The sequence below is a fragment of the Phasianus colchicus genome, chromosome 1 (assembly GCF_987193195.1).
Source record: "Phasianus colchicus chromosome 1, bPhaCol1.hap1.1, whole genome shotgun sequence".
In the NCBI taxonomy this organism is placed as follows: domain Eukaryota; kingdom Metazoa; phylum Chordata; class Aves; order Galliformes; family Phasianidae; genus Phasianus; species Phasianus colchicus.
This window is the reverse complement of record NC_143436.1, coordinates 107,449,002-107,476,661: the sequence shown is the minus strand read 5'-3', so window position 1 is coordinate 107,476,661 and position 27,660 is coordinate 107,449,002. Positions and strand designations below refer to the sequence as shown.

The 27,660-nt window shown below is 41.6% G+C and overlaps 1 long non-coding RNA gene across 2 annotated transcripts in view; it reads right to left on the bottom strand.

The window, feature by feature from the left end:
* The window catches only part of LOC149919935 (uncharacterized), a 53,882-nt gene extending 29,667 nt beyond the window's left edge, over window positions 1-24,215 (bottom strand). Inside the window, exons 1-3 of one of the 2 annotated variants that reach the window (XR_016459160.1) lie at window positions 23,226-24,215; window positions 21,296-21,372; window positions 19,613-19,660 (exon numbers count right to left, since the gene is read on the bottom strand). This is a non-coding gene — a long non-coding RNA (uncharacterized LOC149919935). Of the gene's footprint in view, window positions 1-19,612; window positions 19,661-21,295; window positions 21,373-23,225 lie in introns of those variants that run through there. The other variant, XR_016459159.1, reaches the window with a different exon arrangement.
* Window positions 24,216-27,660: the final 3,445 nt, after the last annotated feature.

The window sequence follows — 27,660 nt, the reverse complement described above, 5'->3', positions numbered from 1 at the left end:
TCATCTAGTCAAATGACAGCCCGGCCATTTGTTTAAGTTCACGTTCTCAGACACATGAACAATTTATTTCTCAGTTTTCCAATGGAAGACATGAAAATGTAATTAAACCCAGATATTTTTACCAAGGAAATTTCCATCTTGGCTAACATGACAGTTTTCATTAAAAAAAAAAAAAAGAATAAAAGAAAAAAAAACTTAAAAGTTGTACTGAAAAGACACTCTAGAGAGGTTTCTGCTGCAGGCAGTGGTGTAGTATAAATACCTAGACTGAACAAGAGATGAAGAAATAAATGCTTTGATAGCAAAGTAGTTAAGCATGAGCAAACTGTCCATGCAAGTAGTTCTAAAGAGAACACACACTGCAGAACATTGTAGTTGCACTAGAAAATCAAAATGTAAAAAGTCCTGGTACAAACACTTTTGCATTGCCTGTCCTTGGAAATTGCCAATTTGACATGTTCAGGCTGGCTCTTCAGCAGCCAGTTACTCATCTAAGATGCTGAATCTTTTTTTAAGACCTAAGAAAACAATAAGCGTAGATTTATGCGATCATTCAGTGACACACTTTCTCAAGACAGATTAATCTGCTGAATGAAGGAGGAGCCTTCTGTAAAAGATGTATGTTTAGTTTACTGGATAGGCGAATTCAACTAACATTTGGAGAGCATTAAGAAGGTAGATTAATTGCTTTGCAACTATTCATAACCAATTCATTGGTAGAAAATAATTCTTTTGTCATTATGGGAGACCAAATTAGGATAACATACATCATTTTCATCAGTAAAGATGTTCTGAGTCTGAGTAGAGCTACTAAGCTCTTAGCTTTTAGTTACCAGGAACATCATGCACGTTTAAATGTAGAGTAAAGGCAGAGTTTCAGCAACTCTAACATTAGTTCTGAAATAATAAAAGCTGAATAACTACTTGTTTTTTCAAGTATATTTTAGACATGTTAGCCCCATTCTCTGTTCTATTCCACACGGTGTATGACAATGACAGGCAGTCTAGCTCTGGATTAATTAGTAATACAAAAGAGGAGAAAATATTTCAGAGCTGGTCTTTGCAATTTGTTAAAATTAGAAATTAGAGGTTCGAGGATGTTGCAAAAAGTTCATCCCTGTACAACGGTTGCATTCTCAGTTAATTCTATGCAACATATCCCATATAATTATACAATTACAATGTAGTTAGGGCTGTGGATGTATATAATCTGATAAGCGAAGATATCCTGAAGACTCCCAAATCAACCTAAAGTGAATGAGAGCCTTACACTTCTTTAATTAGGTTGCCAACATGGTGTCTAATTACAAAGGGAACTGGACCTACAGCACTCAATACTGCAGCTGTTTAATATTTGGGTGCTGGTCTCCACAGTAGGATTCCCAGCATTGAACTAGGCTGGGCTCTCTAGAGGGTGCCTAAGGATCTTCTCTTACAAAAGGATTTACAAGAGTTCATTCAATGGATAACAGATGCTCTAGATGGCTCAGAGGAAGTGCCAAGTACATATATTCACATCCTACATCTACCTCAAGGCTCAACTGCCTTATTCTGGGCTGTATGATGTACTTGTCTCCATGCTATTCTGCTCTGACTCCTCTGAACTGAAGTACCTCAGTATTTTTCTTCTAAAAGAGTTGAGCTAAGTTACCTTTTTCTTGCATAGGGTCCTACTGCCATCCCAATCACCATGAGGAACAGATGGAAGTTTCAACAAGAGATCTATGGACAGTTCTCCCTTTCTAGTGAGATTCTTACCTACCTCTCTCCCATATTAGCTACCAGGCTAGTTTCTCCAGCCATGTGGATTGGCCTCTCAGGGGATAAGTATATATTGGTGGAAAGATGGAATTGTCTCAGCCTCCAGTTGAACCAGGAATCGGGACTGGTGTGGAACCCTCTCTGCTGTAAGGAAGGGATGCAATCCAGAGACACCTAGACAAGCTTGAGCCTGTGCAAAATAACATGAAGTTCAACAAGGGCAAGTGCAAGGTCCTGAACGTGGATCAGAATCCCAAGCAAAAATAAAGGCTGGACAGAAAATAGAACATGACCGGTCCTGAGGGAAAGGATTTGGGGATGTTGGTTGATGAGAAGATCAACATAACTCAGCGTATGCATTTGCAGCCCATAAAGCCAACTATATCCTGGGCTGTATCAAAAGAAGCATGCTCAGCATGTTGAGGAAGGTGACTGTCCCCCTCTGCTCTGTTCTTAGGAGGTCTCACCTGGAGTACTACATTCAGCTCTGGGGCCCCCAATGTAAGAAAGATGTGGAGCTATTGGAGGCAGTCTAGAGGAGGCCACAAAGATGATCAGAAGGCTGGAGCACCTCTGCTATGAAGAAAGGCTGAGGGAACTGGGCCTGTTTAGCCTGGAGAGGTGTCCAAGGAGACCTTATTGAGGCTTTCCAGTACCTAAAGGAAGCCTGCAGGAAAGTTGGAGATGGACAGTATGAGGGAGTGTAGTGGTAGGACAAGATGTAATGTCTTCAAATAAACAGAGGATAAATTTGAATTAGGTATTAGAAAGACATTATTTACTCAGAGTGCACTGAGGCACAAGCTGCCCACAGAAGCCATGGATGCCCCATTCCTGGAAATGTTCACCATCTGGCTGCATGGCTCCTTAGGCAAACTGATCTAGTGGAAGGTGGCCCTGTCGATGGCAGGGAGTTGGAACTAGGTGATCTCTAGGGTTGCTTCCAACCTAAACATTCTGTCATTCTCCAATTGTATGAAAATTAGACTTGAAGGTACCTCAGGCAGGGTGACCAAAAATACCAGCCACATCTGAGAGATTTAGCCTAAAAAGATTCACTCACAGTAAAATAGGTGAATTAAGAAAGCTGGAAAATGCAAAGAAAGAAAGAATCCATCAAAACCAGGAGGCTGGCATCAAATAGAAGAAATTTCTTGAAATATATTGCAGGGGCATTTTCAAAATCTGAAAGGCTTCCGAATGCAGAGTATCATTACAAATTTATTTTATACAACAAACTGTGAAGAAAATCTGACACACAGGACTCTGACCCCAGAAATCACACTTCCAGGAGGTAGGCTGCCTGATGAAATCTGTGTTTAGGAGGGTTCTTTTTTCATCTGCATGGCTTTTCTGCAGACAGTCTGCTGAATGTAGAACAAAGCACCAGGATCAGCAAATGACTGTCCATGAAGATGTCTTCTGAAGAGAGGCAAGAAGGAGGAACGGCACAGATGGAATCCTTGGAAAGTGGGTGTCTAGAGACAGGGATGGGGAGGATGAGGAAGAAGGGCCTAGACAGAGCTAGACAGTAAGGCAGGCTAGACTGAGACAGAGAGATGTACTACTGAAAAAAAAAAAAAATGACGGCTTAGATGAACACAACCATTCCAAAGGGGTCTAAAGGAGCAAGATGGTGAGTACACATCCAAAAGGTGTCTGCCTACACCTGCAGTTCCAACTGAGAGGCTTTGAACTGACCCATGTTAGTTGAAACTAAGACATGCTGAGACAAAGAGCTCTTATTTCCATCCAAGGAGCTTTTAGAATTGCTTCCAGATATTACTGCAGAACAAGTTGGTTTCTAAACTTATAAACTATTAAGAAAATATCATCAAGCCAAAAACATCAGACAAATGAATGGAAAAGCTGTGATTTAACATCTTTACTAAGATTGATTTGATGTCTCAATCTCTTTCGTAAGTTGCCATGCTTTCAGCTCCTTCCTCAGCATTTAGAGAGCAGAAAAATAACACACTCCATCCACAAACTGAAAAAAGTTACCACTGCAATACTGCTCCTTTCCATGCTGGAGGACACATCACAGCTCTGAAAACTGAGTTAAACAACTGTCTGCACTTTTAGCATATATGAAGGCTATACCAAAGGGCAAATAATGAATAGAATTTGATACTGTCGTTCTAAATAACTAATATTTCAATATTAAAGTCTGATTTTGCTCTCACAAAATTCAGGAGAAAAATCTCTTTTTGAATGAAGCAACAGAAAACCTTCAGAATTCAGTAAGATTTATGTACTTTGAACCTGTGAAGTGGACCCGGCAAACAAACTGAGAAAAGCAAAGCCACATTCAGGACTGGATTGGATTGCTTGCCCTACATTTCAGTTACAGAGGCACTTACAGAGAATAGCCAGAGGATTAGTCAGTTAGATGGTTAAAAGCTCCAACACCCTGCCAATGATAGTTCTCCCACTGTTACTTGTCTTTGCCAGAAGTCTAACGATGGGAGATTTCCCCAAATACGCTACTGTAGACTCAACCACAGTGTAAATAGTTGGACTGGTGTTCCTCTGGGAAAGCCAGCCATGCCAAGAACTGTCAAACAGCAGCAACAACCAAGGAGGATGGCTCTCCGCCCCTTCTTGTTCACAGCACTGATGCACAAGGTATAGGGGATTAAACAGGCCTGTTACAGGGCTCACGTTGTTGTAGTCAAGCACTTCCTCCTGATTCAAATAACTGAAACAAGCCCCCCTACACCCTCCAAAAAGGCACTAAACCAAATCCAAGGAAGTGCACTAATATGTTATAAACACCTCACGCTTAAAAATTGTACATAAGTACACACATAATCCCAGCAATCACAGGAAGTGAGCAGCCAGATCCTCTTTTCTCTTCTGTGCTCTGTACTCTTCAGCCTTTTTTAAGATGTACCAATCAGAATAGACTGTGGCTGAGGGCAGAGCAACAGTGTGTAGGACGGATGGAGACTCATCTACCTTCAAATCAGCCTCCTAGCATAAAAACCAATCATAGCCATTGCTTGAAGTTTCAGCTTTTCTCCTGTTTAAAACTATGTCTTTAGGAGATACCTTTCCCTGTCCTGTACTGAAAAGTGACAGCATTTCCTTCCCATTTAGCACCCTTGAAAAGTGCCAGGTTAAGCATTCTAAGATGAATGAAGATAAATGAATGAAGATGAAGTTGCCCATAGAACTACAGACCAAAAAAACTCATACTCTGGAAGAGATTTCTGCTTAATTTCCATCTCCACATGAATACTTATCATGAAAGCAAATATTTTGTGATGCATTATTAGACCAGCCCTGGTGATTTCTTTGTCTCTGAAAACTCTGTTTATAAATGAAACAGAAGATAAATGAGCTGGTTTTCAAGTCTAAGGAGGCTCCTTTATCAATCTCCATAGTTGCCCATTAGGGGCTAAATATAATTGATAACCAACCTGTACCCATCAGATGACACAGAAGCTTTAATACGCATTAGAGGCTGGTCTCCCCCCACACCCTTTCTTCCTCTTTCTCCCCTCCCCCCATTATGTTTGCTTGCAGTAAATGCCAAGGACTATAAAATAAAAAGAGCATTGGAAAAGTACTTAGGGAAGATGTAGCAGATCATTGTTTGCAGTGATTCTAAGTTCAAAACCAGACCTGGCAATTAATTTGCTTTGATAGAATCATGTTTTTCGTTACACTGTGCCACATATTTAATTATGTGCTAATCCACCCCCAAGAAATCAGAGTGAGCTAAACTAGAAAACCATTACCTAAAAACATGACCACGAGCCAAGCATTTGAAATTCACTTATTGATACAAAACATAAGGCAGGCTTCCAGCACAAGCAGTCCCTCAGGTTTAATCTTAAGATCTATAATGAAAAATCTCTCCTCTTTGCAACTGTAGTCTTTCATCTCTTCCCAGCAGGGAGTAATCATCTTCCCAAGCCCTCCCCTGTGGTCCTAATTGTCAAAAGGGTCTTTGTGTTACTGCAGACCTGTAAGGCTAATGAATTTACTGAAATAAAGATTATATCTGACAAAGATGGACTACTGAAATAGAGCAGTTTACTGATTCCTAGCAACATGTTCTGGGCAAATCAGCTCCAATCAAACCAGCTTTGCTGAGAACTTACCGGTTGTTTTTCATGAAAGCACCGTTCGTCACTAGCTCAAGAGACACTGTCAAGTTAAAAAGATGTCAGTGTATCTATCACATAGGGAAGATAGTTGCTCCTTACCTGGAACTGAAAGCAGACCATTGCCTAAATTGGGACTGGATGATTCGTTAGAAAATTGGCACACTTACAGAGAACAAGATGACCTTCCTGTCTGGCAGATAGGTTGGGGTAGATTTCCATTTATATGCTATTTGTGAAAATGTGGGAAGTACTGGGGTATGACTAAGTTGAAAATGTGGATTTGCCATCATTCCATTGAAATGGTCAGGATGGTGAGGAGATGAGAACTCCCATCTCCCAGCAAGCCCAACTGATGACATAATTACCCTGGATTTCTTCCAAGATTGCTAGTTGCCCTTAGTGAGGGAGAGAAGTTTGCTCATTTAATACATAGCAATAGAATTAAAACAAGCCACATTCAGAATGACCCTGAATGAAATATTTGATGTTTGGAGAATTCCTTCAGGATTGGGATATTTCCCATCCAAGATGTTTTGGTCAAAAGATATATACTTACAGAACCTCCTGTCAATCCCAGGATTTCCTTCTCAGGAGATAAAACATTTTGGACTGAAATTTCAATTGTGCTTGCCATCAGGCCGTCAGGACAGTATTTTCTGTCCTGCAAAGCTCACTGAGCCCAGTAAGCGTTGCCCTAGGCCAGTCAGCCAGACACTCGCCCCTTCAGCAAACTGGAAGCCAGTTCTCAGCACTGGCTTGAGACCACAAGGAAACCAGGAGGTGAAACTCTACAGTAAAAGAGTGAAAGCGGAGCAGAGGCGTCTGTCTTCAAAGATACCTGCGGAGGCCTTTGAGAAGTCTGTGTGTGACTATTTAGCAAAAGAGAACATGACTTATGGCTACATTCATGCTACAACTTTGTGCTGTAATACCTTCAAAAAATGACTAAAGCTTCCAGGACTTTCACTTAACACAGTAAAGACAGAAGAAAAATGCAGCATTGATCAAGACAGACACCATTTCCTTACAATGCTGCTGTCACTCTGACAACATGAGACAATTGTAAGTGGGTCTTATGGGCACAAAATCTCCAGGCCAAAGCAGTCTCTGTCAGGACACAAGTTGGTCATCAACAGGAAGACTTGACTGTTGTGGCTCGGAAGGCAAATGGTATCCTGGGCTCCATCAGAAGAGGGGTGGACAGCAGGGACGGAGAGGTGATTGTTCCCCTCTACTCTGCTCTTGTGAGGCCCCATCTGGAGTACTGCGTACATGTCTGGAGCCCCCAGTACAAAAAAGACAGGGAGCTGTTGGAGAGGGTCCAGAGGAGGGCCATGAAGATGATCAGGGGACTGGAGCACCTCCCCTACAAACACAGACTGAGGGAATTGGGCTTGTTCAGGCTGGAGAAAAGAAGGTTACAGGGTAACCTCATTGCAGCATTTCAATACCTAAAGGGAGCGTAAAGAGGGGAGGGGAATCAACTCTTTGATAGGGTAGATAACAGAAGGATGAGGGGAAATGGTTTTAAGTTGAGGGAGGGGAGATTTAGGTTGGACGTCAGGGGGAAATTCTTTACAGAGAGAGTGGTGAGGTACTGGAACAGGCTGCCATGAGAGGCTGTGGATGCCCTGTCCCTGGAGGTGTTCAAGGCCCGGTTGGATGGGGCCCTGGGCAGCCTGGTCTAGCATTAAGTGGGGAGATTGGTGGCCTTGCATGTGGCAGGGGGGTTGGAGCTTTGTGATCCTTGAGGTCCCTTCCAACCCTGGCCATTCTGTGATTCTGTAATTACAAAGAATTCAGGAAGGGTGAACTCTCCTAAATGTCATATTTCAGGACAACATGGTAAATCATGTTCCTAAGCCACTACTTCAAAAGATATGAAAACTGAACAAAGCACATCCATTTAGGGTCAGATCCCCAGAGGAAACTTCCACATCATGGTGCTGAGGTTGGTGAGCACAGGCCTTCAGGGAAGAGATCCTTTGATATCCACAGAAACGGATACAACAAGCAAGGAGCTGCCACAGGAGCTTCACAACAGTGAAGATACAAGAACTAGCTGGTTACTTAAACCCTACACATCCCTAGATAGAAACCTTACTTTAGAGAGGGCAGCAATGAAGCTTGTCTCCTGCTAGACGTCATAGCCCTAAATCCCTACCCCATATTGGACATTTTCATCTATCCATCTAGAGATGAAAAAGAAATAACATTTGCCAAAAATGGAAGTGTCCACATTCCATTTTCACCATTTTCATACCTCTAGGAGGTGTCAGCCACTGAAAGTAGAATTGGGGATCTCTGTTTTAGGTGCAGGTAGCTAACATTGCTGTTTTTAGCTGTGTACCCAAATAACTTAAATCCGGCCCTAAAGATTCTAAGTTTCTTAGAAGGTAACACAGCTGTAATTCTTATATCCAATCCTCATTGCCCCATCCCTGGAGGCACTCAAGGCCAGGTTGGATGGAGCCCTGGGAAGCCTGAGCTGGTGGGGGGAAGCCAGGGGTTTGGGGCTGGGTGGGCTTTGAGATCCCTTCCTACCCAAGCCATTCTGTGATCCTATGATTTGAGGATGGTTATTAGGGTCCAAGGTCTGCAGAAATGAACTGAAAATATTTAGCCCATTATAAACATTCAGACTTCCTCTCTGATCAGGGTATACCTCCAGGGACATCTTCAGGTATTCCATATCATTAAACTACTTTTGAAGTAAATTATTCATAATTTTCATTTGCTTCCACTTCATAGCAAGGATGAGTGCTTTGCTCTTAAATGTTTGCAGAACTGCTGAGCAGCAGCTGGGAGGCTCAAGAGGCTTAAAAAGGAATTCATTTTCTAACAGGATTGTCTGAGCTAAGTTGCAGTCAGACTCATCTACTTTCATATGTTGAAATGGACAGATCTGATAAATACACCAAGGTAGAGTCTAACTCGATAGCAATGGATGTTGGAAAGTGACATTTGGCTTTTTGTGATTCTGTGCTGTCTGGAAATCAGCATCCAAGGAAGCAGAACTGGAGTGTTCTCTCGAGTTGCTTGCATTTGTTGATAGCCCAGATATAGGAAAGAGAGGCGTCAAAGAGCAAGGAAGGCCAAAATCCCCCCATCCACTGCCACACACACATTTGGAATGCAGCTCAGAAGGGAGGCTCCCAAAATCATTGTTGGAAAAACAAAGGCAAGTTTTAGATGACAGACATTTCAAACAACAGAAAAGTTTGAGGAGACCAATAAGAATAACAATTAGAATGGGAAAGGATTAAGTGGCCAACAGAAAACAACAAAAGGAAAATTAACATCTTTTCAAAAATCACAAAGCAACTTCAAAAGCAGGGTAAAAACAATGAAAACCCCAAATTATGCACAGTTTAGCAGCAAAGCTCACAAAGAAATTAAGTGACTCCTGCAGAGAAAGGGTGTGGGGAGATCTTATAAAGTTACCAAATTCCAAACAGGATAAAAAAACATTAAAAAATCTCACACACATTGCCTGGTAGGCAGCCAGTACCACTCAGTGCCACAATTTTTGAAGGCCAAATTCTAAAATGCAATTCTAATGTTACTAGTTTTGCAGAGGGGAAAGCTAGAAAATGAAACAATATTAACGGCTTCCAACTGAGGTTAGCAGGAACTGCCAGCTTGTGACTCAGCAAAACACAGCCAAGGAAACACCTTACTTTTGTGCACACAACACTTAGACCAACTTTAAAAATTTGGGATGAACTGTCTACGACAAACACTAAGCAAAGGTGAGATTCTGTCTGTTGTCTATTTTAAAATGCTTAGCCAAAATCATTCCCAGGGTGAGATTTGGAGATGGTAAGTTATCTCACTGCTTAAAGCAATAATAATAATAATAATAAAATAAACTTCCCACTGAAGAGATTGTATCATTGGAGAGAAGGTTAAAATTTAGCAGAAGACTAAAATGTAGCCTTTTTGTGTTATGGCTGCACCTTCTGCCATAAAAGTCCAAGTGAATTTGGACTAATCATCAATCTTAAGAGAAACTACAGTTCACACTCTCCTAGAAGAGGCTTCATCCACTTGGCCAGCTGTTGTTTCTGGCAGTCCATGGAAGGACTGAAGTACATCAAGAAAAGAGCTCTTTGGATTAGGTGCTGGAGACAAGGTGGGAATGGAGAGCTGGGACCACAGGGCAAAGAGTGTGTGATGCAGCCACAAGAATGAGAGGGAGGGGAGCTGGACCTGGTAAGGGCAGGAGCTGGAGCCACTGAAGGACACAGAGAAACAGCTGAATGGGAGGAGAGAAGCTGTGGTGCCCCATCCCTGGAGGGGCTCAAGGCCTGAGCTGGTGGGGGGGTGCAGCCCTGCCCATGGCAGGGGTTGGGGTGGGTGGGCTTTGAGCTCCCTTTCAACCCAATCATTCTGTGATTCTATGAAAGATTCTATGAAAGGATAGCCAGGTAGCTGAGCACTGAACATAACCGAAGGTGCTCACAACCTGCCTTTCCCATGCAGCTGTGAAGCACATTGCTGTTGGCCAACATGGGGAATAGCAGCTGGCTTCTACTCTTTGTTAGTCTAGGTATACATGCTACAAAAATACCTGGCCTTAGCATTCAGAGGTCTGGAAACAAGATCATTTGCCTTTTTTTCCTAAGCAACCACAGGATTTGTAGATGAAATGACTATGTTTAAAACCTGCAACTGATTGTTGCAGAACCATCATTCACCCTTCTTACATCTCTGGGCCCTAATACAACTTTTAATGACACAATCACTTACCATTTTTACTTCTGCCCCATGCCTCTCAGTCTACACATGGAATGAGCTGCACTCTTTTTTAGTGCATATATAATTGTAACTATATATATACCTGTTCAATAGTTTGTTTTTGTGAAACTGGACTAGCAAATATTATCCACTATACTCGATTCAATTTGCCTATGAAAAGTCATTATCTCTCACTGTAATTTCCTTCAGCTTATATCCTTAAACATATCCTCATTCACTTCCTTACTCATTTCCTTTTCTGTGGCACTCACAGGGCTAAGCATTTCCAAGGCCTAAAGACTCCATAGCTTTTTCAGGAGCTCAAGAATGCAGACAGATGTTTAAATAGAGTTTTAAATAATTAGGACCAGCATCGCTGGGAGTGTTTGGTATACTGCCCTAAATATTTGTCTGTATTTGAATAAACACCTTTGAAAAACTGCCTCTCTGTGCTTGCACAACATCAATTCATTTATTTTCACAACACTTCCCGGAGGGCAGGGCAGACAATATTATTCCCTCGTTAGGAAATTGAAGCAATGAAAGTGTCTGGTCAGAATGGGTGCCCAATTTGAAATAGGCAGGATGTGCTTTCTGTAGCATACTATTGGCAGCAGTCCTGCATGCGTCTCAAATGAGCCCTGAGGCTCGCCAGTAATTCAGGAAACAAGGAACACACCATTCATGACCACCTGTGGCTGCATGAATGATTGTCCCAGGATCACACAGAGGCTCTGTGGCAGGGAACATCGGCAACAGCTTACACTAGAGCAGGCCACTGTGAGGCTTTTCTTTATCAGCAGCTGCCCACCACCACCTGGTATTCCCACATCAGTAACAAGTGATGGAACAAGAAAGATGTGGAGCTGTTGGGGCTGATCCAGAAAGGTCATGAAGATGACCAGAGGGCTGGGGCACCTCTCCTACAAAGACAGGCTGAGGAAGCTGTGCTTGTTCAGCTTGGAGAAGACTCCAGGGAGACCTCATTGTGGCTTTCCAGTACTTAAAGGGAGCTTATTAACAGGAGGGGGACTGACTTTTTAAATGGTCTGATAGCAATGGGACAAGGGGGAATAGTTTTAAACTAAAAGAGGGGAAATCTAGGTTAGATTCTAGGAGGAAATCCTTTCCTCAGAGGGCAGTGAGGCACTGGCACAGCTGCCCTGAGAAGCTGTGGTGCCCCATCCTTGGAGGCCTCAAGGCCAGGTTGGTTGGGGCCCTGGGCAGCCTGAGCTGGTGGGGGCTGCTGAGTGGGCTTTAAGATCCCTTTCAACCCAACCCTTTCCATGAGTCTCCATGCAGCAGTCTTCTTCATTACAGCATAATTCACCTCTGGAGGAATAATCCTACCCTGCAGACTATGTTCTGTTCAAAAACTCTGTACGATGCCATTGTATGGCACTGTATATTTGCACAACATAGGCACGTCAGCATCATTGAATCTGGCCGTCCTTAACTTCTGAGTGAACTGGAGCCTGGTTCTGTTGCCAGCCATACCATCATGCTGCATGGCAAAGGCAAATAAGCTACCTACTTCCCAAGTATCCCTTTCCTCTTCTGTGGAATAGGGCCATTAATTTTGACATTACTTGTGAAGCATTTTGAGAACTATGGTGAAAGAAACTATCTGAGACTTATGCATTAGCACTATCATTGCACATAGCAGGTTTGATGTATACTCCATCCATACATGCATTTTAAATGGATGTTGAGCTGCTGGAGGCAATACACCAGGCTAAAGAGAGCACTGTTTTGATAAATCCTAGATTCAGATCTTAAGGCTGCTCATCATCATGATTTCAGGGTCTGAGACCACAGATGTGATGGACTTTATGCTTTAACCCCAAACTGGTTATAACTATTGTATTGTAAAATGAAAGGATTGAGTTAAAACAGAAACAACCAGTGGAAGGGCATAAAACAGGGCAAGAAAAATCAGTGGATCATGCTGACTATGACGGTTTTGCCAACTTCTACTCACTGCTAACATGAAATTTACACCATGGTTGAAATTACCCAGGACTTGTTCTCAGTCAGCAAGAAGCTGTGTGCATAACTGATCTACATGTCAGGATAGCTTTTTCACAGTTATTTTACGTGACACATCTAAGCCAACAAGTCTAGTGTACAAAAGGGGGAGAACAAGTTCTCTGTATGAAGAGAAACCTACCTTAAGCCTTTGGGTTCAGAAGCTCTTTCTTTGTTTGACCCATTCCCCATTAAATTGACATTGCAGTGAGCTGAACCTACAGTTTAATTTCACATCCAATTGCATCAAAAATTGAGATTTGCTCTTTATGGCCTTTTTGAAGTGCAAAGCATTCCAGACAGCTTGCCTCTAGCCCATGCAGTTTGGTCAGAAACAGATTTAGCTGCAAGTTTAATTGAGAGCAATTTAATTAAGGAATTCCAATCTGATACTTTGTTTGAAAAGTGATGCATGAATATGTATAGGTATGTAAGATGATATGGACCCACTTCACTATTGCAAATTGATGTCATTTTTGTAACTTTCCACTTTTCCTGAAGAAAATCGTCATTCTCTAGATATAAATAATAATTAAAAAAAAAATAAAAAAACCAACCCCCTGCCCTCCTCCCCCCCCCCAAAAAAAACATTGTTTGGTTGATGAGATTTAAAACAAGGATTACAGAAAGATTGAAAAACTCCATTCAAATGGAGAAAATAATTCGCTACTCAACAGATTTGTGCTTTGTTACTGATCAGAAGACAATAATTCCTACATTAATACCCATGTTACCGAGCACCGTAATACCACACGAGAGCAACAAGCACACACTTGATGAGATTACGGCTCTATAGATTTGGAACTAGCAAAAGGAAGTGATTCTCAAAGAGCTCCAGAGCCAGTCTGGGGAATTTTCTGCAACAGAAAGCCATTGTGAAAAATAGCACAAGCATCTTTTTGAAAAGAACAAGATCATTCTCTGGACATTAGGCAGCTATGCTATTGAAGATAAGGACAAATGGAAACACACATCCTTTCCAAGGACAGCCTTATTTTTTCAGTCTTGTTTGTAGCCTTCAATGAAAAGAGGCAGATTGAGGAATAAAGTGCTGGTCTGCTGCTGTGGTGAGTCCATATTCATATCTCCAAGTAACCTAATGTTTCCATCGCCTGAGTTTGGCAGAGCTTGCCTTGGGGAGGATTCAGGCCTCTAGATAAAGTTTAGGTCAAAAGTGAATCAGAGTGAAGTATTTATGGAGTTCAGGGACTGCAAATCCCATAAGCAGTCAGATGAGAGTTCAATTCAACAATATATCTTATGGAATCATCCATCTTGTAAGCTTGGTGCTTTCTTGGGCTGTAATGGTATGAAAATATCTTGAAAAGAAAACTTATGAACAAAGTACAACCCCAAACCCAATGAGTCAGGTCTGGACTAGGAAGCATTATCCAGTTCTACACTGCTGTTTGTAAGTGACATTTCTCTGACCAGAGGGGCAGGATTGAGCCCAGCTCATTTAGGTGAGAAGGCCAGCTCGCTGCTTTGGCCCAGCAAAAGAGGAGCAAGAGAAGGCAAAAAAAGTGTTGCATTTGCACACATTCACCTCAGCACCTGCAAGACGATTACCACAACACTCTCTGAATAGACCATCAGAGATGTGCCAACCCCAAACTAAGCACTGCATCCAAGCAGAACATTAGAGTCAGCCTCGCTCCCCAAACACAGGATCCCCAAACACAGCTCCCCAAACTCTCCCTGCTCAGCTGCCCCACCACGTGGAGTCAAAGCAAACAGACAGCTCAGAGGGGAGCTGTGCCCCCAGAAAGGCAGCTGCACCCCGTGAGAACCAAACAGCACTTCCCCTCCATATATGCTTTTTACAACCTGGTCCAATCACTGCGATGTGAACACAGGCAGAGGCCGAAGAGAGACAAGATGCTGTGCAGCCCTAATAAATGCATTTCCATCCCAGAGAGGATTCTTGTCATGTCACGGAGATTTACAATTTTCTTTTTGTTGGAAAACACATCTATTTCTTAGCAGCACGAGGCTAATTCCCTGCCTCGCTGCCTGCAGCTAGACTTTACCACGTTTTACTACACTGGGCTACCCGTTTTGAAGCACTGACAGTTTCACTTTCTCTGCGCAGTGTGTGCTTTTGAACTCACTCTGCTGCATGCTGTGAGGCAGACGAGGGAGGAGGGAGCAAAGAGAGAAGGAGGGAGTAAGGGAAGGTGGCTCAGCCTCGTGGAAATGTTGTGCTTCCCTGGAGATTAAGCTTCTGTTTTCTCAACAGTCCCAATAAGGGAATCTAAATGTTTAGCAGAGTAAATCTTATTTTAAGATTACACATACCATGTTGTCCCAGCCAAAAACATCACCCCTGCTTCACAGTGGCCCAGATACACTGGCATCAGTTTGTACCAACTTGTGGTGGGTGCAGAGAGAAGAATAATTGTGTTGTCCACCTGCAGCTCTTCCATTACACAAGTGCCATGAAAACATCTCCAGGGGCTGTTCTACATTATTTGCCTGACACCATAAATGTGGACGACACTTTGTGAAGCAAGGGAATGTCTGCTTCTATGTTGAAGGAAGTACCCATAACAAGGCAGCAGAACCACACTGGTTTAACCACAGAACACCCCAAGTGGTGTTCAGTAGATGCAGTTTCTGGCCACATTCCTGCCCTGCACACCTCAGTTTACAGCCTTAAGGCTGCCCTAGGCCATGCAGACAAACCAGAGAGCTAAAACCCTCGCAGCTCTTTCTATTAGCCCACACCTGACAAGTAAGTCATCTGGTTGGAAGGATGTCCAGAGCATATGACTCAGTTAGCTCAGGGAAGCATTATAAATAAATAATTAAAATTAAAAATAATAGTCATAATAATAATAAAACAGCATGTTTGTAGTCCACCTCCATTCATTTCTACTTTGTCTGCACTGATCGACTCAGATGCGGGCAGTTCCCAGCTAATTTCCTAGGTTCAGATAATTGAAAGCCATCCAAACTCAACTTACCCACTGTACCCTCACAGTTCCCACATGCAGCCTATTACATCAAGGAAACTTCCTATGGTTTCATGCCAGGGACTACAGTTTCTGGGAAAGATGCCACCACTTCTTCTAATCAATTGTTTTAAGATGACACTACTTCACCAATGGCTGAAAGTGCCACTCTTGGGGACATATGAAAATAATTCCTTCATTTTTAGGTCAAACATTGCCCTACAGCGCTGTACAGCCCACATTACAAGAAAAAATTGAAGTGAGAAGAGGCCCATTCTGCAATGCTCAAGACAGAGCACAGAGCTCCTAGTGTGGTCCCATCTGGAATGTCCTTTAATATCCAAGTCAATGAGGTTTCAAGTCAAGAGGATTAGCTTAATCCAACTAGTCCCCCCTCCTTGGGGGTAAGGGAGGGAAGAAGTAGTTTAGGTTTCACCCTCGAGTGATACCTCATTCATTTAGAAAACCCTCCAGCTAACAGAGGGGATATAAGGCCTGAAATTTCACACAATTAAAAAAAAAAAAAAAAAAAAGAATAAGAAAAAGAAAAAGAAAAAGAAAAAGAAAAAGAAAAAGAAAAAGAAAAGAAATAATCCAGCATTAGCAAGCCATAATCCATTTGCCACAAGAGTTATCTATCAAGCCATAAAGAAGCAATTAACAGACATTCAGTTTTGCCTTAGTAAAGGCTCAGTTGTAAAGGAAATCTGAGACCATCATAGGTTTCCTATTGAAGCCCTTGTAATGTTCAGCCAAGATGGACAACTCTGTGAAACCCACATTCTGAGGAGCAGCTTGCAGAACCTGAAGCAGCACCACTTCCTTTTGGTACAGCCATTTGGTTAAGGAGTAAACAAGGCACGCCTTATCTGCTCTACATCTCTCTCTGCCTGTTGAGCCATAAGTAGCAGCTGAACATGTTCAGCAAAGCTGGGATCAGTTATCTCAGACAGCATTACCAAGAATTAGATCAAAAGATGCACTGGTACCTACAGAGGGCAAAGAAAGAACAGAGGGAGCCCAAATTATCCACCTCACCCTGCAGCCCCCTGTGCTTGATACACAAATAATCCTACAGTAGCAAGGCTCGGCTCCACCACAAAACTGCAGAAAGCATTCACCCTGGCATGAATGACAGCACACAGAGTGGGGAAAGGATCTGAGGAAGGGTGTCTTTCTGAGTGGTGCACAGCATCCATGGGAATCAAGTCACACATGGTCACAAAATGTTTTCCTGTACACCAGAAGGAGTTCAGTTAAGCTGCTCTGCTGGGCAGGTTCATAGTTAGCCTGAATGTGGGACTAAAAATTTAAGCTTCTTTTAGACAGCTGATGTGCTTCTTGATTTCACAGACTACAAAAGTTAACGGGATTAAAATAACTTTTCAGTAAAGAATCCAGTTCTTTTAATAATACCTGCTTGCAGTTTCCTAGTTGCTGAGCACAAATGAGACAATAACTCAGTGAATTGTTCACATACAATCAACCATCTAATTGTGCGTGCAACTGCCAGGCTGGAATATACAAACATACCCACAAAATGAATATGTGCAATATTTAAAGTGAACTTTAAAAGCACTGTGGTGACAGAGAGCCAGTAAGGTCTAGTTCCAAATCTCTTCTATGACCTTATGATTAGAATAAATGGCACTCACTTAAGAAGTTCTCAATCCACTTCTGGCTATTTGACTTTCAGGTGACTTTTCCTGTCACCTGACCACTAAACTGCCTTCCCTATATGCATCTTTCACAGTGCTGTGATACCACATATAAAATGCAAACCTCCAGTGAGGTTCTTCATCAAGGTAAGTGCGCCAGCTCTGCTCCATCTCCTGGAATAGTTCAGAAAGCCAGTCATAAAGCAGCTGACAGTAATTGCTTGTTCTGTCTTGCTTCCAAGCAAATGAGAACAAGGACCTAAGGAACAATACAGTTGAAATGACACTTGTGAAACAAGCATGTTGTAAGTCCTAGATAACCAACAATGACAAATGCATTCATAAATGTATAATTGCTACAAGAAGTACAAGAGAGTGGGGGTGGAACCGGAGAGGTACTGTGTTCAGACTTACAAATCATTGAAATTAGAAAGGGAAAAGTAACAAGCCACCTGGAGACAACACAGAAACATTATCAATAGTAGTTCATTAATAAAAGGTTCCAAGGAAACAATATATGGCTAAATGGGAAGATTCAAGAGGCTTTTCAGGCCTAACATGCAGTTTTGTATTTGGAAACACTCATAATGAAGGCAATGATAAATGACTCTGAGCAAAAAAAAATGACAGGACAGCCAAAACTGAATTTGAAAAATAGATAGCCCGAGGTATTAAAACAAATCAACTAGAGGTACTTTCAGGCTTTGTCTACATTAGTGCTTCAGTTTAGATCAGGAGCATGCTTTTTAAGCAAATCTTATTGTCTTTACTCAACATGTTTTATTCATATCTCAGAGCAGACAAACTAGTTTCTTCTTGAATGAAACTAAGCCAGAAAATGCACACCAGCAGTGCACTGAATGTGCTCCAATCACTAGGTGGTGGTCACTCAATGGGACCAGGCCACATCAAATCTAAAATAAAATCCTCTTGAGTTTTGTGGTGTGTGAGGATTTTGCTTTTTCATCAGCATTAACTGTTCTGCTTTGCAGGCCCACTCTCTCTGGACATCACTTTGTGTTAACTTATATATTACCTTAGTGTCTCTGAATCTTGAAATGAGGTTCTAGAATGAAATCTGAATCGAGAAACGTGTGAAGTAACCTTGGCACTTGCTATACTGGTGAGCCTTTAGGGAAACAATCCAGATAGATGCTACATTTCTGAAAAGCTAAGAGATTCCTTTGCAGAAATCTTTAGCACTAGAGATGTTGAGGAGGTAAATAGACACCTATGCAAAATCTGCATTTTTCAACTCCAGTTGACAAGGCGATGAATGTGTCAATAACAGTGACTTGTGCTAGGGTACAAGAATGGGTTTAAAAAGGACACACTTTCTATGTTTACCTTCTGGGGGAAGTCTGGGGGAAACTTACTAACCTTATTGAAAATATTCCTTCGACAGATGGGAAGACAGCACAGGACTGTACCTTTTGAACTGAGTTAAAGACCACAAAGTCTTACAATAGCTTAAAATAATGTAAAAAGAGAACAAGACGTCCACAGGAAGCTCACTCAGACATGACCATTTCTAACAAAATTTATTTCTGTCCCACAAAAATCATTTGTTGTATCTTTCCAGGCAAAGACACTGCAGAACTCCCTGACAAGGTTTTCTGATACTCAAAAGACTGCCAACAGAGGTCCTGCTGAAGTCACCACCAGTGTGAGGCAGATGTGGTTGAGTCTATGAGGTAGTACTTTAGCTGACCTGCCAAGGGTCTCCACTCCATTGTAAAACAATGACTTTCACTCAGGTGTCCATGGTCAGCAGTCAGAAAATATCCTAGGCTGTAAGACCAGGTACTCCCATGCAGCAAAAATTATCTAAAACAATAACATGAAAGTCAATAGTCAATTTTCCTCATGGTCAAAATCGGCAGTGAGGCTCTTCCAGTGCCACACTAGGCGTGCTGTCTTTAAATATAAGCATTGGTTACCTGGAAAGGGAATTATGCAAGGAGGCAGCAACTTTCCAAATAGCGTACAGTCATCTAGGTTAGTCAGGCAATAAGATTTTCCAAAAGGATGGATAATAGCTATATGATGCCAAGAAAAGTTAATGCTCATAAATGATGCACAATGCAGGGATAACTGCCTTTCTTCATTGCAGAAGACTGCCAGAACTGCATCAGCTCAGAAAAAGGTTATGCATACCACGTCCACACTATCCTGACTCAGGGCTTGAGTGCAGTCAAAACATTAAGATGCTCTGACTGTAGAAGAAATGCTCTGCAGAACAATATGGAGAGATTATAATTCCAGCTTCCTACCTCAGCAGAGGTACGAGCACAGCTGGGAAAAAGCTCTGATCACCTCATTTCAAAGCCACTGTGATCACTCATTTCAAAGCCATCATAGAAGCCACTGTGGTCACTGCCCTCCTGTTGTCTTCTTCCATCTGCCAAACTCAATCAAAACAAGCTGTGTTAATTTAAACAGCTTAGGCAGTAGAGTTTTGCTGCCACGGCAAACTCATTTTGATTGGAACAGGTTAAGCAATATTCACACAGGCAATTATGGCATCAAATCAGAGACAAAATAACTTCTTAGTGAAGCTGTGAGAAATAACTGGGGACAAGATTGGAGGAGTGGGGAGGGGTGAAGTAACAGGAACAGGATGGATTGACTGTACCCAAAACTGCAATCCATTTCCAGTGTGGCTATTCAGTTACCTAACACCAATAACTCTAAGTGCCTTTAATGCATTCTAATGTGCCGGTGGACAAAATGTTTTGAGTTCTGGTCTTATGAAGCAATATTTCCAGGCCTACTGTGGTAAATGCTAAGCCAAGAGGATCCAGAAGAGTAAACTGAGAGCGTGTTCACATTGTAATCTTTTTATTAGACATTCTGCAAGACATTTGTGACTTGTCCCAGCTGTAAAGAACCTGAAGGTAAAATGCTGGCAGTCACTAGAAACTCCAAAATGTGGCCAAAATTAACAACCGTTGAGATGATGCTCACTTTATTTTCCCCTCACCAATCTGCGGGCAGCTGACAGGTAGCAGTCCCAGCACACAGAGGTGAAACTAAACTATCTTTCTGATTATTTTGGCAGCTGTAAGGTCTTACCTGTTCAGAACAACAACTCATTTCCCATATATACAGAGCATGTCAGCATTCTCCATTCATTTATGCTGCACAAGGTATTATACAGGCACGGGACAGTTTTAATTCACCAGGCAGTGCCACGAAGAAGGATGGAGAAAGAGTTAAAGGTAGATAGACATTGGCTATCCTATCACATGATACCCCAAATCTTCCATTCTCCGTGCTCTCATTTTTTGGCCACAAAAGGATACGTACATTGGAATTGTTTGTTTGGGAGTGGAGGAAATGGGTGTTATGTTTATATGTTTATCTGTAACCATCGCTCTCACACAGCGTTGTATGTACTTGTTCTTTTAGCCAGGAACCAGTATGCCCAAACAGTCTTATGCACACAAGTAAACAAAGCTTGAAGGCTTAGGCTGTGCTTACTTGAAACCAGTACAAGTCCATGCTGCCACTGACTGGGGTTTGGCTTTTGCCTTTTCCCACAGTACATCAGCACACTCCTGCTCTCTCTGCATGGTGCCTTCATGCACCAAGAATTCATGCAGCCAAACGGCAATCCAAATCAGGGAACTGACATGTCCAAATGGACCTTCCTTCTTGTCAGGTTGTTTTTCAGATTGATCAGCTTGGCACAGTGCGCAACTATGCTGGCAACAACACCATGAGCATCTCAAGAAAGGAAAGGGCAGAGGATTGTGGTTGTCTTTTCAGCATTATCAGCCTCTTATATGTAGGCTCATGTTTGAGTTCTCTCCCTGTCTAAAGAAACTTAGACATATGCTTGAAAGTGGCTTTGTACCTCAGATGCTGAATAGAACTTTGTAGTGGTTTTTGAATTCTATCGTAAATTAAATTGTACTCATAAAATCTCTCCAAGTAAATCTCAAACAAGTCAAATTCTCCATGTATTAAATATTATGCAGTGTTTGTGTAGCAGTATAAAATCATAAAAAGCAAACAAGAAAAAGGAACTCACTTGACATTGTATTATGACTGTAGTTCCAACAATACATTCATTTCAGAGCTGATGGAAATTCACCACTTCTTTTCACACTGAAGAGAGACATTTTGAAATTCGATTTTAATCCAAGTATGAAACCAAATATTTCAATAATTTTTCAATAAATGGATAATCTAGAGGAAAAAGAAAGGGTGAGAGGATGTTTCCAGTTTTAGAACTTGGGTTTTTCATTTTAAAACATATTCTATTTAATGGAAGTTTTCTTACTTCTTGTTTTCCTGATACTCTATGACTAATCAATAGAATTATGCACTGACTAATACTGGCATGTCACAATATGACATATCACAACTTCAATATCCTTCTATTCTATCAAAAAGTGTTATTTTTAAAACCACTAAGTTGCTGCCTAGTACTGATCAAAACATCTCTTTTTTCTTTCACAGGATAGTTTGATGCTTTGACACAGAAAGAAAAGAAGATAAAATATTTCAGTCAGCACCGAGGAGAAGCTACCCTAAATTGCATTTAAAATAAAATCAAAAAATAAAATTTAAGTGATAGAATGTTTGAACTGCATGTCATAGTATATGTGCTACATCACTGCTAACAGCACATACAATATTTAGAAATAGTTTAAGACAATAACAAATAGAAAATGAAACAGAATGAAAACACTTTGAAATAAAAAAAAAAAAAGCATTAAAATAATACAGAACTATGTTATTTAAAAAAAAAAAAAAATGTGGAATGGGAGGAAGAAAGTAGCAATCCATTTCATTACGCTGCAGTTTGTGTACCCAGATCTGGCTCCATCTTACTGATAAAAGCATTTTTCTCTGAAATTGGGTAGGATCATTTCTATGAGAAAAGCAAAAAATATTGGCTCAAAAAATGTCTTTCTCAAAGAGAAAGAAGAAATTTAAAAAGCCAATTTAAATCAAATTTGTCTTTAAAAAACAAAACACTTTTGTGTTGCTGCTAACAATCACACCTTATTTCTACGTTCTCACTAATAACTTTCAAGTGATCTGGAATATATTGAAATAATGCCTGAGTAATTTGTACCTGCACATTAAAATGCGCAAAATGATAGGACATGGGGGAATGGCTTTGCTCTGAAAGAGGGGGAGATTTAGGTTAGATATCAGGGGAGATATTTTCACTCAGAGAGCAGTGATGTGCTGGCACAGCTGCCCAGAGAAGCTGTGGTGCCCCATCCCTGGAGGCACTCAAGGCCAGGTTGGATGGGGCCCTGGGCAGCTGAGCTGGTGGGGAGCAGCTCTGCCCGTGGCAGGGGTTGGGGTGGGTTGGCTTTAAGCTCCCTTTCAACCCAAACCATTCTGTGATTCTGTGATGAGTTAATCAGGTTTCAAATAAAAAGGCCCATGTTTCTGTGCAAGATCTCAACATTCACCATTTGCAGCACAGGCAGTGGCACACAGCAGCCATTACATCCCCAGGGACCACCAAGCCGCACCTGTCCCTCAGGCCCTGCCACAGCCAGGCCTCTCTCACATCATGGCCACCTTCCACTGCCTCTCTCTGCGCTTCAAAACAACCACATGCCCAGGGCCTCCTCCTACTGCCAGCTGCTCAGCCCTGCAGTAGAGAGAACTTTTAGATGTGGTTTTTGCTGCCCTTTACTCTTACATGAATGGCGCAAGGTGCTGCCTGTCAGGAAGCAAGACAGAGTTGGTTGGGTGCTCATTTACTTTCTCCTTTTTGCAGAGAGCCTGAGATGGTAGGAAGCCTATTTGCATAAACAAAATAAATTCTCCTAATGAAGTGCAGAGGAGAGAAAATAGCTTCATCACCAGCAGCAGCCCCCTGCTGTGCTGGAGATTGGATGTCGAGAGCCTGTTCCAGATAAACTCTGCAGTGGGCTGAGGTCAGAGTCTGAGTCTGGCAGTAAAAACAAAACCCCATTTTGGGTGGTTCTTACCTTCTTCAGTCCAAGCTGCAGCATCTCCATCTGCAGAGGATGGGGTTTCCTTGGCCACACCAGCCCAAATACAGCAGCCCATCCTCAACCCCTCAGGATGACAAAGCTGTCAGTAAACTGAAAGTTATGAACCACACAGGAGCCACCTTAGTCAGCCACACCTCTCAGCTGCAGAACTAATTATCTCTGGTCACCTCAACTTCATTCACTCTGTAAACACAGCAGGCCTGCAATCCAAACCTGAACTTGGAGAAATGACTGTGGAAGCAGAGCTTGAGTGTAAGCTACTTCCCTCCTGCATCTCTCCTTTCTGCTTTGAGAGGAAACTGCTGCACTCCAGATAAGGACAGAGAAAGTCAGCACGCAGGGAGTGTGAACAGGGAGTTCAGGCTCAAGTATGAGCGAAGATAAGGTCTGAAGTAACTGGACACTACATGTGTTTATGCTTTTTGATCCCAAACAATATACGGTCACCTTAGAAAATCAAATTAAACAGTGATGAAGACCATAATTTGGATAATCGTTTTCTATAATTTCTTTATTTCCTCAGACTTGAATTTTTTTTTCTCTTTGAATTTTCCTCTCTTGAATTTTCTCTTCCATGATTAAACCACTTGATAGTTCTAGTTAAGTATTTTGTCAAAGTATTTCATTATTTTCCTTCATGTCTTTCCTTTTTTTTTTTTCCACTGAGAAATTTCTCTTAGTCCAAGCTTTGTATCTTTTCTTTTACTTCCAAATATTCTCTTCTTTTTCCTCTTCTTAAATGAGATATTTTGCTCCTACAGAAACTCCAGGGAAAGACTCTTGGAATGTATAGACTTACATATTCCACTTCATGTTTCTTCCACTCTCTTACCAGAGGATGATGTGAAACTTGTCTACAAAAACAACAGCAGAGATGGTAGGAAAGGTATTAGAGACAATGGGCAGATCTGGAAAAGCCCTGTACCTAAAAGTCAATACATTAACAACACCTCATCTCCTCTTTTTTTTTTTTTTTTTTTTTTAAGGACAATGGGACAAGGAAAAGAAGAATTTTATAAATTAAATCCATTGATTCCTCAGACCCAAAAGTGAGAGTCTGCCTCTTTCAAACAGATGGCAAGTTGTAGAAAGCTAAGCAGGAACAACTCTCATATTTTACAGTGATTAACCAATGGAAGAGGCTCTCCAGGGGAGGGACGAGATTAGCTTTAGCTTGAAATCTTCATTTCAAATCTGGCTGCCCTTCAGAGAGAGAATCTATGCCAAGCCAAACTTGTTGGGCCAACTTAAAATTGTTTGGAGTATGGCAACAACTAGATCCTGTGATAACAAGTAAATTAAACTAAATGATCTCAGGCACTTTCTGGCCCTTGAGCTGTCTATGATGCTGTAAGGCCAGTAGAGAACAGTTCTAAAAAACTGTTTCAAGACTTAATGTGCACCTCACCTGATCCTCCATTATTTCTACAGAGTACATTTTAGCAATCTAAAGAAAGAAAGTTCCTCAAACAGTTCAGTGGCCATGGATGATGATAGAAGAGCTCAATTAGAAGAAGTCAGAGGAGAAGAAATAGATTTAGTAATGCATTGAAGAAGAACTGAGGGAAGTGTAGAAGAATATGTGTAAATTAATCTAATTATAGAAAGACACCTGGATCAGCTTGAAAATCAAGTAAATGTGAGTACTTTAAATTGCAGAGTTTCCTACAATAGTAAGAAGATTGATATATCCTGTTTGAAACAGTTTGTTTCCTGACAATGAAGCACAAATTAAAAGAAAAATGATCATATTTATGGCAAAAAGTAATGTAGAAAACTTACAAAGAACTAGACAAGGGAAAAAACAGGATTCAGATATTTCCACTGAAATTCGTTCTGACCTCCAAGTAACGGACAGAACTTTGAAAGATGTCGGAAACAAATGGTATCTGTTCACTAGATGTCAGAAATAGTCTTCATCTTTTTTCTAAGTGTGTCTACAAAAATACAAGCCTGGAGAAACCAGCAGACTTTCCAAAGCCTCCTGAAGGCTCTCAAATGAACCCTACAAGGTATTTTCATATCATGGACATACATTGCAAAGAAGAGAAAACTCATTAAACTTAATTGGCCCACCCTGAGAGTCTTCTCTATGCCAAGTTTCTTCTTTTATTTTTTATTTTTTTTTGAAAGAACTCTGCAGAAAGCACTGATAGATGTCAAAATAGATGAACTCACAGTGAGATCTTCTAAGATCTTTACTTTGATCTAGGTCTAAGGGAAAACTGACATCTGAATGAGAATTCAAATACTCTGCAGTGAACTGCAAGACTTTATTTTCCAGGATTTAAAATAAAAAAAATAATAATTTGCAAAAAAAAATATTATTCAATGAATGTTTGTTAGAAATTTTTTAGGATGAGCTCTGCAGAAAGCTCTGATTTTCAGACCTGCCTACCATGACGTGAGTTGCTGATCTTACATATTTTCATGCACGTGCTTAGCTTTGTGCAAGTAAGCAGACAGACAGAAATCAATAGGGGAAGCCAAAGTAAATACATGTTTTCCCCCAGATCCAAGAAAAAATCAATGACATTGGAATAAAATAAAACATGTAAATGTGTTTCCAGGAATGAGATACCTTGCTGACCATCTGGTCTTCCTAATTTTCATTCTCACAAAATACCTTAGCAAATACTTTTGGTAAAACCATATACCATGGACTCCAACTGGCTTCAGCGGGTTGCCCACATTTACCATTAAAAGAACCCATAACATTTCTGTGGATTCTCACATGAGGAAGACCACTATTGTACTTTTTCGAATGCCAGCATTTAAGGACCATGTAATTCAAATCATAATAACACCCAGAGGGGGCTCTTGCTCTTACCAGGTCATTTTCACAGTGCAATTTACCAGGGGTTTTAGACCACAGCTGTTTTTAGAGTTCCCAGAGGTCGAGAGGAATGTCACGTGCAGGAGCCATCACGGTGCTGTGATTTACAGTCATCTTCACAGTCATCAGCCCCACTCATCTCAGCGATTACTCAGTGCCAGCGGAGGCTGTGGAGAAGCCAGCAGCACAGACCTACACAAGGATTGCTGCACTCTTCAGTAGTGATTCACTCCCCTTGCACATAAAGCCTTCACAGAAACTCTTCACAGCCTTCCTCATCTGGAAGGATGTGCTGCATTTATACCTCCTTATCAGTGTCCCTTTCCTTAGCCTCCTGATCTGAAAGGCATGTGTAGCACCAGCTCTTGCTGGCACTGTCTAAGCACTCCATACATTTCCTTCTGGCAAATTTAAGGAGCATCAAATGGGCATGACCATCGACTCTATCAAGCACAGGCCACTCCTGTGGTCTGTAGCCTAAAGCATAGCCTGAGACAACCTAAGAACTCAGGAAGAACCCAGTGCTTCTAAGTGTACATTGCTCAAATATGTGTGTATCTTTTAAAGCTAAATCTTGGGCTTAACGGTCAGCAATTGACAGTCCCTTTGTAGTTTTCTAACCTGAGAACAGTTTCCTTCAGCCACATCACATACCTCCCAGCAGCTCTGACAGTACAGGCCAGGGAGAGAAACCCTTTGCAGCTCTGCTTCCTGAGCCACTAAGTCACCCTTTTGCAAAGCCTAACAAAGGTGCCAGTGCAAGCCTGCAGTGATTTTTCCACGTGCAATCCATGTGGATGACCCATACCTAAATGCAGATGGAAGAGCTACCTCATCACAGCTTGTGCAGCTACTCCTGACTTGGAGGCCAGAGGGGAAAATCCCTATGAATGAGCAGCTTGAATGTGATCCAGAATACCGATCCCCCACCTTCCATCGCAGCCTGCATCCTGCATAACAAACAAAGATTCAGGGCCTGGAGTTTCTTGAAAACTACTTTTTGAGCCTAAGATTATACAGATATTCCTTCCGGATGGCAGTCTTCCTTTCTCTGGCAGCAGTACTAAGCCCTGCTAATGCGGCTCAGATGAATCTGACCAGCATCATGAGTGTATTGGATGATTTTTTGTTTTGTTTATTTTTTCCCTTTGGCTGGGTGTAGCTGTTATGTAATTTTTTCATCAATATAGGGGAGGGCATTATTTATAGGGGATTACAGGGATTACTAAAGCAAACCATTTGCACTTTCCAGTGGCTGGTACAACTTGCAATATCCTACCCTGCCTCATAGTTAGCAAGTTGGAGGATCAAACAATTTTGGTTTGATTCTCCTCCAGTGTGCTGATGCAGCACAAATCTTGTGTCTACACTTTGAACAAGCTGGGCACAAGCCCATACCCACCAGCTGCTTCCAGCACTTCTCTGTGCAAACATACAGATTACTTCAGAACAGGAGGGAGGGATGCGCTTGTGTTTTTCCCCCAGCATTCCTACATACCTCTGTGGGAGGTACTTAGTAAAAGACCCATTAAGGGGGGTCAACAAGGCCAAGTGCAAGGTGTTGCTCTTTGG